At 33.3% G+C, this 9818-nt stretch overlaps 1 long non-coding RNA gene across 1 annotated transcript; it reads left to right on the forward strand.

The window, feature by feature from the left end:
* Positions 1-9323: 9323 nt before the first annotated feature.
* LOC136845867 (uncharacterized) lies at positions 9324-9597 on the forward strand. Its single transcript, XR_010855281.1, has 2 exons — positions 9324-9414; positions 9465-9597. It is a non-coding gene; the product is annotated as an uncharacterized lncRNA (long non-coding RNA).
* Positions 9598-9818: the final 221 nt, after the last annotated feature.

The raw sequence follows: 9818 nt of genomic DNA on the forward strand, positions 1-9818 counted from the left end.
ACGTTGGTGGCTGCGTGATTTTACCTGAAGAAATCTCTAGTTCAAGTGACGCTCACTGTTTGCCAGTAAACGAGAATCATGAGGGGAACCTTCTTGTAACTGAACACCTAATGGCCACCTCAGAAACACTATTTGTTGAAACGTCAACCCATCTTTACCAAAACGATTTTCTTGAGAACTGTCAGAAGTCAGTGCCGGAAGCTTCAGCGGACACCCCGCCAAGCAAGCACAACGAAGAAACATCGCCATCATCTGCAATTTACGCGGTAAATCAGTGCTTGGAAAGCATCCCAATTTCTGCTAGATACGTCAAGGTAACCAGTCCACCTTCTTCCTTCAGGAGGAAGTCCGCCGTGTCGTCGGAAGAGGCGAAAAATCACCGACGGCGTCAGGCTGCCAACGCCAGAGAACGCAAAAGAATGACCAGTCTCAACTTGGCCTTTGACAGGCTAAGAGCTACTCTGCCTTCCCCCTCCCACAGGCTGTCCAAACACGATACCCTGCAGATGGCGTTGTCGTACATATCGGAATTGTGTAATCTTTTGAACTGAGGTCTTGTTTATTTACTTTGTCTCTTTTGAAAATCGTCACCAAGTACAGTTTGTGCATGTAATGTCTAGTCATTAAACCCTGATCAAGTTTTTTTTTTTATTTATTTGTGTATTATTGTCCTTATATTTAATTTTTTTTTAGAAATGGTTATCTTTATTTTAAATTTGAAAATTTGTACTAATGTATTAACTGTTATTGTTGAAAGCTAAATTAAGCCTTTATGATCATTCCTATGCAGCCAAATTAGTATTCATTTAGTTTTAGACCGATTTCATGGTTACTACCTGAAAACAAAGCCGTATTTGCACCTTTTATATTTTTTTTTTTTTCAACACGAGGATTTTGGATAATGTTTAAATTTACTTGGAACTCATTATATACTACAAATCAGCCTATCAAGAAGTCACTGCTCCAGTTACTAAAGTGAATTGTAGCTTTCAACTGTACATGAAAGTATGTTTGACTCGTAAGTTACTAGCAATATGATGTAGATAGAAGGAAAGAAATAATCAGTGGTTTAAGGTATGTGTAAATTCATAGCCCATTTTAGTACAACGTAATACACCTGGTAAAAACGTGTGAATAATAATAAGGTCCCGAATATAAATGAGATGTTGATATGATGCGGTTGACTAAATTTTTTTTTTTTTTTAATAGTTGCTGTTTTAATAACGTGTTCAGTTGTCTCAGACTGATATGTATATACAGTAATCTTCTTGAGGTTTTGAGGTGTGGGGTTTTTTATAAGTTATGTATGAAAGAATCTTTATCCTTTTCTCCTTACTTGAAACTGTATTAATAAGAATGGTATTTTAGACTTCAGTAACCTTGGTAATTGCCGTGGCGTATATGAAATCAATCAATAAATAGTCATAAATTACCCTGTGGTAATTGCCGTGGCGTATATGAAATCAATCAATAAATAGTCATAAATTACCAATTTGTACTCAGTATTTGAGATTTACCAGTATTCTTTGTAAGTCATTAAAAGCTAGCATTTTTTTTTTTTTGCCCAGCTATACTATCACATGTACCTTAGAGCATTTCTCTTTGCTTTTATATTCTTTATTTTATTTTAGGTCTATCTGGGATTATGCCAGCACAGACACTTGCTCCTTTAGCAGCCTGTTCTTCTTCATTCAACTGTACATTAATTTGACTATCTCTCCTATTGACATTGTTTGGCAGGGTCCTTGGTATTTTGCCTATACAGTACAATGTGACCTCAGTGAACTTTCATATGCTAGACAGGGAAGTGAAAGGAATGGAATACAAAATTTAAGCCAGATGCCAAGCGCTGGGACATATGAGGCCATTCAGTGTTAGACAGGGAGGTGAGATCATGATGGAATAGAATAGAGTAGAATAGAATTTAGGCAAAGGCCAAGCGCTGGGACCTGTAAGGTCATTCACCGCTGAAACTGAAATTGACAGTAAAAAGGTTTGAAAGGTGTAACAGGAGAAAAACATCACAGTTGCACTATGAATCAATTGTTAGGAGAGGGTGGAAAGTAAGATGGAAGAAAGAGAATATGAATGGAGGTACAGTAACAGGAATGAAAGGGGTTGCAGCTAGGGGCCAAAGGGACACTGCAAAGAGCCTTAAGTAATACCCACAGTGCACTGCATGAATTGCACTGATGGCACTAACCCCCTATGGGAAAGATTATGATGGAGAAGGGAGCAATATAGAAACCTCAGGTAACTTTGTGGCCTCTCAGCCAAATCAGAAGTGGCTTTCAGATTTAACCATCCTGCTAGTAGCTGGATAACCCTTAGGAGACAAACACGAAAATAATAATTTAAACATCACAAGGTCATCAAGTTCAGTCTTTTATTTATCACATTCAGTAACATCTGTACAGTAAATATTTATACAAAATATAACTAGATTACTTCAATCTGCAGAAGAATGTATAAATCCAAAAATGCACATAAAAACCTTAACTAAAGATTGGAAAGTACTAATGTCCTGAAAAACACAGTTAATAACAAATTATATAAACGTCATATCCTGTTACCAGTTATTGGAAAAGGAAAGTAACAAAATTAACACAATATTAGTTTAAAGACTACCCATGCCCTAAGGATTCACACTCCCTGGAGTAAAATCATTCGATAAGTTATCTTTATTACTTCATTCTCACTCTTTGTATTAAAAATCCATGAAAACTCAGTGAAATGTTTTAACAGCTGGTAAAGAACTATGTCCCCTTTATACCCTAAAGGAGCAAATCTACAGAGCCTAAATAGATCTATAATCAAACAATATCTCTTTCAAGAAGCGATGGACCTTTGGCATATAAATACTTTCAAATGTGGAAGCATTTATACACTATTTAGATATAGTATCATGAAGAAAATACCTCCCACATGCAAAACAGACATAAAAAAACACTTAAATGTACTAAAAAGAATTCTGGAATGGTCTGCTATGGAGGGTAAGCAAAATTAATAAAGGGAAAAGATTAACATTAGCCTGTAGTGCTTGAGGGAAAAGCTAAAACTTGCTCATGGAAAGGACAATACGAAACAAAAGTGCAAAGAAACTGATCAGTAAGTAAAGCAAAAGAAAAGTAAAGAAGGGAAAGCTAGCTATCAAAATCTAGTTGGCAACTATTAGCAAATGTTTTGAAGGTACTGATTCAGTGCCTCCAAATAGTAGCAGTCTGTTAATCTTTAGTTCTTGTTTTATGATGTGGCTATTATAAGTTTCCTTCCAGATACCAGACCTAGGTACAAATACTTCCCCACCTAGAAGCCAGCTGACTGAAGTCCTAAGAAAATACCAAAATTGTTTACACTATAGGTAAACTATGAAATATCAACAATGTACCAAACAGTAAAATCTTGACATCACAAACACACTTCACAAAATACAGTCCTATCAAATTACACAGTTCATGCAGTGAACCTTATGTTAAAGTATACATCTTAAAGTTAACATCAGTTTGCATGTGGTTGTTAAGTGTGTCATACTTTAAATTCTCATATTTTGATCTACCATGAAAATATGAATTATTATTTTCTTTCTTGTCAGATGTGTTTTTCAGTTCCATGATATTCAATTAGGTTATTTTGTCATCACTACCTAGTGATTAGTTTTTCCTAATAATGAGCTACCATCACGTTCAGCTTAATCTTAAAAGTGGTAGAAGATTGTTTATTGCCACCTTAATATTCTTCTTTAAGTTAGCAGTACTATGAGAGAAGACTGACATCATTTGTGACAAGGGGGAAAAGACCCAGTATGATCAGTGGACATATTAGAATCTTCCAATTATCAAAATTCATTACATACTGTAATGTAAATCTTTTAATGTCAGCCTATTTCAAATTATCCTGGTACTTACATATTTAACTGTCATTTAAGAAGTTAGTATTATTGCATACTGAACCATGTCCCATTCACAACAAAACATTCAAGGACAGATGAGACTTTCACTGGGGTGTACTGCTCAGTAAAAGATAATCATTAGTTAAAAAAACTACAACACTCATTATACATAATTGTTCACAGCATTTACATTTGGTTCATTGCAAACAAAATACAACTTGAAGAAAGCAGCATTAATGTCAGTATCATTGGAATGATGTTTATGATTATCATGTTTAATCAGGTTCTCAAATATTTTTATTCATGATGAAACAGAAATACAGTACAGTACAAAGAATTTTAAGATGAAAGTAATTGATTACAGTGAGATATGAAATACAATCAAAGATCTAAAAGTAATCATTAATACTGGATATTGATGACTATAAGAACCTCAGATGTCAACAGGTCACATCAGGTCCTTTTCCCCTCATGCCTTAAAAAGATGACCCTCTACATCATGCTACTTTTATGTAAAGATGCTACTTTGAGTCTGCATCTACCGAACTAGCCTTCAGTTTAATGCCACAGTGGTTCCCTTACACAAATACTGCATACAGAGTGCCTGCACTTTGTACAGAACTAAAGGTCCTTTGCAGCATTCATTCATTCCCAAGACTAATGCCCTCAGAATCAAACATATACAGAGTTATACACTATATACAGTCTTTAATATGAATTAAATAAATCTGTAAAATCTGATAACTTAACTTTTTATCGTATTTTACAGATTTATTTAATTTGTATTAAAGACTATAGTATATTTTTTGGTACATTTTTTATCTTAATTTATAGTTTTAATGAATTTTAGCTAAATTAATGTTTGATTTTTAGTGCTGAATGGTCATAGTTGCCCCAGTGCTTGGCATGTATGCCTAAAATCTTTAAATCAATCAGTCTAATACTGTAATCTGATTCATTTAATAAACCCAAATGATAATTAAGACTGAAAGTTGTCATGGCTTAAAATCTAATGTAAGGGTATTCATTCAAACAACAGACTTATCCATTGCATAGCAGACATTGAACTACTGCTGTACAAAACTTACCAAACCTATTTTAGAAGAAAACATATAAAATACAGTAACTAAGTGCTGTAGGCTTATTCTACAGGAAGACAATTAGTACTGTATATAAAATGTGCAGATATGTACCCTATGGTTATTGCTAGCAATACTTTTCAATGAATGTTGATATATTCTTGGTAAAGGTAATAATAAATAATAATAATAATGCTGAAGGTGCCTAACATCAAGAAATAAGATCCAAGATTTCTAAAACAAGTGGAGTGCAAAATGATGCAGATAGCATAACAGTCTTACATAAATCAAACAGTTGTGTTTCTGTCTCCTGCAGCCTCATTCTGTAATAAGCCATCTTTGAATATACTGTGCCGTAATTTTCATGTACCCGGGAAATAAGGTTAGGAAGGCATATTACAGCAAGCCTATGAATGTAACTTTGATTAGGTAATACGAACACAAGACAGAAGTAGGAAAGATTTTAAATCGTTACTGTACTTGCATTTGCATTTTTACACACAGCTTTTCTCCAAATTACATAATTCCAAAAGAAAAAAATGATGAAATACAGTATACGGAATAAGAAGCAGATACTTTAGATGGGCATACAACAAACAGAGAATCAATAATCAAGTCAGTATTATTAATATTAAATCATAAATCAATTAATATCAAATCATACAGTACTGTTAATATTAAATCATAAAAAATTAACACTAACATTCAGTGAGATGGTGAAGAACACAACTTGACATACAGGAAGTGAAAAAAGGTAGCTCATACAAACAAGACTCCCACCTGTGAGGTACCCATTAAGGGCTAGTTGCATCATTAACAATTGCTGGAATCTATACTGCTCTAATAGTGGAGATTGGCAGTTTAGGGCCTATGGAAACTGTTTGTATTTTGGTAGCGTAGGCACTCATTCCATTTACCTGAACATAGTACTATTCTGAATTCAAGGTACAGTACTGCAATATACATTACAAACATAGTACTATTCTGAATTCAAGGTACAGTACTGCAATATACATTACAAACATGATGCATGAAAATGCATTAGGTGTGGATAAACTGCTTCTGTATATACACCACACATGCTAAGACAAGATACAGAATGGCTTGTGCTAAACTATAAAGTCCACAAAACTGTTAATGTAGTAGCTACATTCCTTCCAAAGTAACTATCATTTCACCTATTGTTACACTGAAGTTACTTTATATACACAGAGGTGATACATTTATATAAACATCTTGATAAAAGTTGCAATGTTTAAGAATATTTCAGTTATATATAATTTGAAATTATTCTGTATCAGTGCCCATTCCACATTTTGAGTGAGGTAAATAAGTATTATCTGCACATTATTTTTAGTTCTTTAGGTAAATAATTATTATCTGCACATTGTTCTTAGTTCTTCATGTACCTAAATTACAGTAATGATGCAAAATACTTATAAGTACTGTAACTTGACTTTAATAGTCTTTTTCGTTTACCATACTGCAAGAAAATGGTTAAAAGTTTTCTCACAATCACTCTGGGATTTTAGAACAAAATGCAATGATGATTTTGAAAACTCATATGTGAAAACAGAACATAATTAAGTTTAACCTTGCAGCAATACAATATTATAAAAACTAAATTTAACTTTTTCATAGTTATAAATCTCTGAAATTGCATTAGTTATTGGTTCCATTGATAAGTACTAAAAAAATTGTCCAGATTCATAGTGCAGGACAGAGGGCTTCAATATTTGAAATCTGTTACTTTTAACGCAAGCGTACTTCCTGTATAAAGAATCCTGTTGTCATCGACCTTGACGTAACTTGCTAGGCCTATCCCTTTGTAAAATTCTTTTAAAATTCAGCCATCTTTTCATCTTGAAGGTATGGTGATTACTGAGGATGTGATGAAACCCACAGTACTGAATCATGGTTTTTTTTCTTAAAAAATAGACTAACTAACTTTGATAACAGCCTTACACACTAACCAGGTGTTTTTGAGCACTCCAGATGCACAGAAAAGGCATTTTTTACTTATACTACAGTGTTAGTTTCTATCTTTATGTTAGCAGGCATCATCGGAAATGTTCTTCCAGTCTCACACCCCTGGTAATATTGATGACAGGCCACTTTTAACCTGTTTCTTGATAAGGGTGACAAAAGTGTGTTCTAGTGAGGTTTAGAGGTCATTTTAATTACATTTTATTATTTTATAATAGAATCCTTAATTTGCTAGTATTATGATATTGAAGTAATTTACATTAGTAATTAGAATTACAAGCTATTATTTATATCTTAAGGAAAAATTAATCTTAACATTCTCTACCCAGACCTTTTGAAACTCTCCTTCATTTCTTGTCATTGTCCATGTTTCTGCTGAACAGGGTAGCACGGGCCTTATGTGTGTATTGAAAGTCACAAAAGTGGTTTTTTGAATACACTTATCATAAATATTGGCCCAAAGAATTTTTTGTCGATGAATAATGAATACAACAAATATTTAGTCATCTTTAGTAAGATTTTGTTTTCAGTTGACACTGTGTTGCCTTCAGCCCAATCTTTGTTATTGCAGGAGTTTAAAAAACTAAAGCTACAAAGGCCTTTGTATTATTTGTAAGGGTAGTTGGAACACTGCATTCTCCCATTTGGATGCCCATAGCCTCCTAGTATATATTCTGTCTTCAAGATAAAATTCCTCACAGGAAAGTGGTGATTTCCTTTTCCCAATAGGAACTGTAATTTGGACCATCGTTAGGCAGGATCTTTGTTTACTGCCTTTCATAGTTCATATTTCAGTGTAAAATTTCTGCTGTCACCTTGAGTGCCCACATCTTTGGAAATAATGTCTGATGCTAATTTTATATAGCATCAGCATCCATATACTAGTGAAGTTCCACTATGTGACATTACCCCATAAAAGTGACCTTTGATTCCCTAAACTGCAAAACTTTTAACTCATCACCCTGCCAGTGTTCTATGTTTGTGATACATATCAAGTTCAGATCCTGTCATGCTGATTGCAAAGCACTATGGGCAATTGCTTCAACTTTTCCAATTTTGTCTGCTTCATTTGCATGAATTTATCTATCATTTTGTCAGTTCTTTACCATTAATGCTTTCTTTTTTTACTCTTTTAATAATGGTACTTGTGTATATCAAAACGTGTATACTGTAATTCACCATTCATAAGGATTTATTTCATAATCTTGTTATTATTAGTACAGTAATCTTGATATTTTACAAGATAATAAGCATAAGTAAATATTTTAAATTTGGCTCTAAATTTAGACAGTCCAAGATTGAATAGTTATAAAATAATGAGTAGTGTTAATGACAGTACTGATGAATATATACATAAAATGTTAATCACCTGATATAGGTATTAGTAAACATTTTGCCAAATATTAAGACTAAATTTATCAAATCTTAAAGAAATAAGATTGCCAATACAGTACTCCAAATACCTTCCTTGTAATTTTAAACAATACCATGTTTTCATATATAATCTAGAAACTGACTTTTAACAATCCACTTGCAGTTAGTAATTTTAACCTTTGAGAAAACTGTTAATGAAATTGAGTTTTATGGAGGTGTGCATTCTCTTAATAAATTCAAAATAAACTTTTGCCTCATGAATGATATACAAGAAACTGCCCAAATCTTACATGGCTATTTACTCAGAAAGTAGGGCATGCACCTTTATCTTAAATTCAGAAATACATGCAATTTATGGTGGCTGTTAAGCTTAGTAGTTTTGTTTCAGAGAAAGATATTTTTGCTTTATTTTCCGGATGCTAAGAAAAAACTCTGAAACTACAATGGTTTCTCAGGTCACAATAAGTGCAGTTTTATCATCACTGCTTATGTGAATTTATTATTACAGTAATGTACTGTATCATATTTCAAATTTATGGTAACAATATACTAGACAGTTTTCAAGTTTTCCCAGCATTTATCATGCATTTGGATTGTTCTTTGAGTCTTTGGATAACTAAATTGGTAGGTTGGACTATACTCATGAGTCGACACATTTTTCAACTGCATTTTACAAAACCATTTGTTAAATTAGAGTTACAATAATGTACCTTTGTATATAAGCTGTATCTTTAAATTCAAGTGGGGGGTTGCCATATAACAATAGGCCTCATGCGGTACATGGTACCATACAATAACATACCCTTGTGTATAAGTTATACCTTTAAATTCAAGTGGGGGGTTGCCACATAACAATAGGCCTCATGTGGTACATGGTACCAAAGTTCCTTGAAGTGTTCCCTCACTCCTGGCTGCATTAAAAGTTTATAATTTTTTCTGTACTAACTCTCATCCAATCTTTTCATTTTCATCTCACATGGCTGTTTAACTTCTTTTCACCTTTCAATTTGGCTTACAAAACTGATCCTTTAGATATTGTATTTCTTTCAACCCAGCTACTGACAGACTATTATTATGTGTGTCTGGGCAGTTGATGCAGTGGTGTTGAAAAGTAGTTAATACAGACTGTAATTCAGGCAGTTGATGCAGTGGTGTTGAAAAGTAGTTAATACAGACTGTAATTCAGTCTCAAAACTCAAGGTGAAACAATCAGTATGTGACCCATTAAAAACCCATGTCTTTATTTTACCACAATGGGTTTTTTTTTTTTAACAAAATAGCCCATTGGTCTGGTTAAAGTACTTAGTAATTATTTAACAACATAACAGCTTGACCCTAAGGCATCTTTCATCAATAAGACTTCAATAGTAATTCTATTAACCTTCAAACTTTTTCATCTGGTGAAGGCTCCTTCTAATTCTGTTAACATACTGGACAGAGTTCCAACAAGTACTGTACATGTATTTCAACAATACATGTAGTAATATTCT

The sequence above is a fragment of the Macrobrachium rosenbergii genome, chromosome 14 (genome assembly GCF_040412425.1).
Source record: "Macrobrachium rosenbergii isolate ZJJX-2024 chromosome 14, ASM4041242v1, whole genome shotgun sequence".
Taxonomy (NCBI): domain Eukaryota; kingdom Metazoa; phylum Arthropoda; class Malacostraca; order Decapoda; family Palaemonidae; genus Macrobrachium; species Macrobrachium rosenbergii.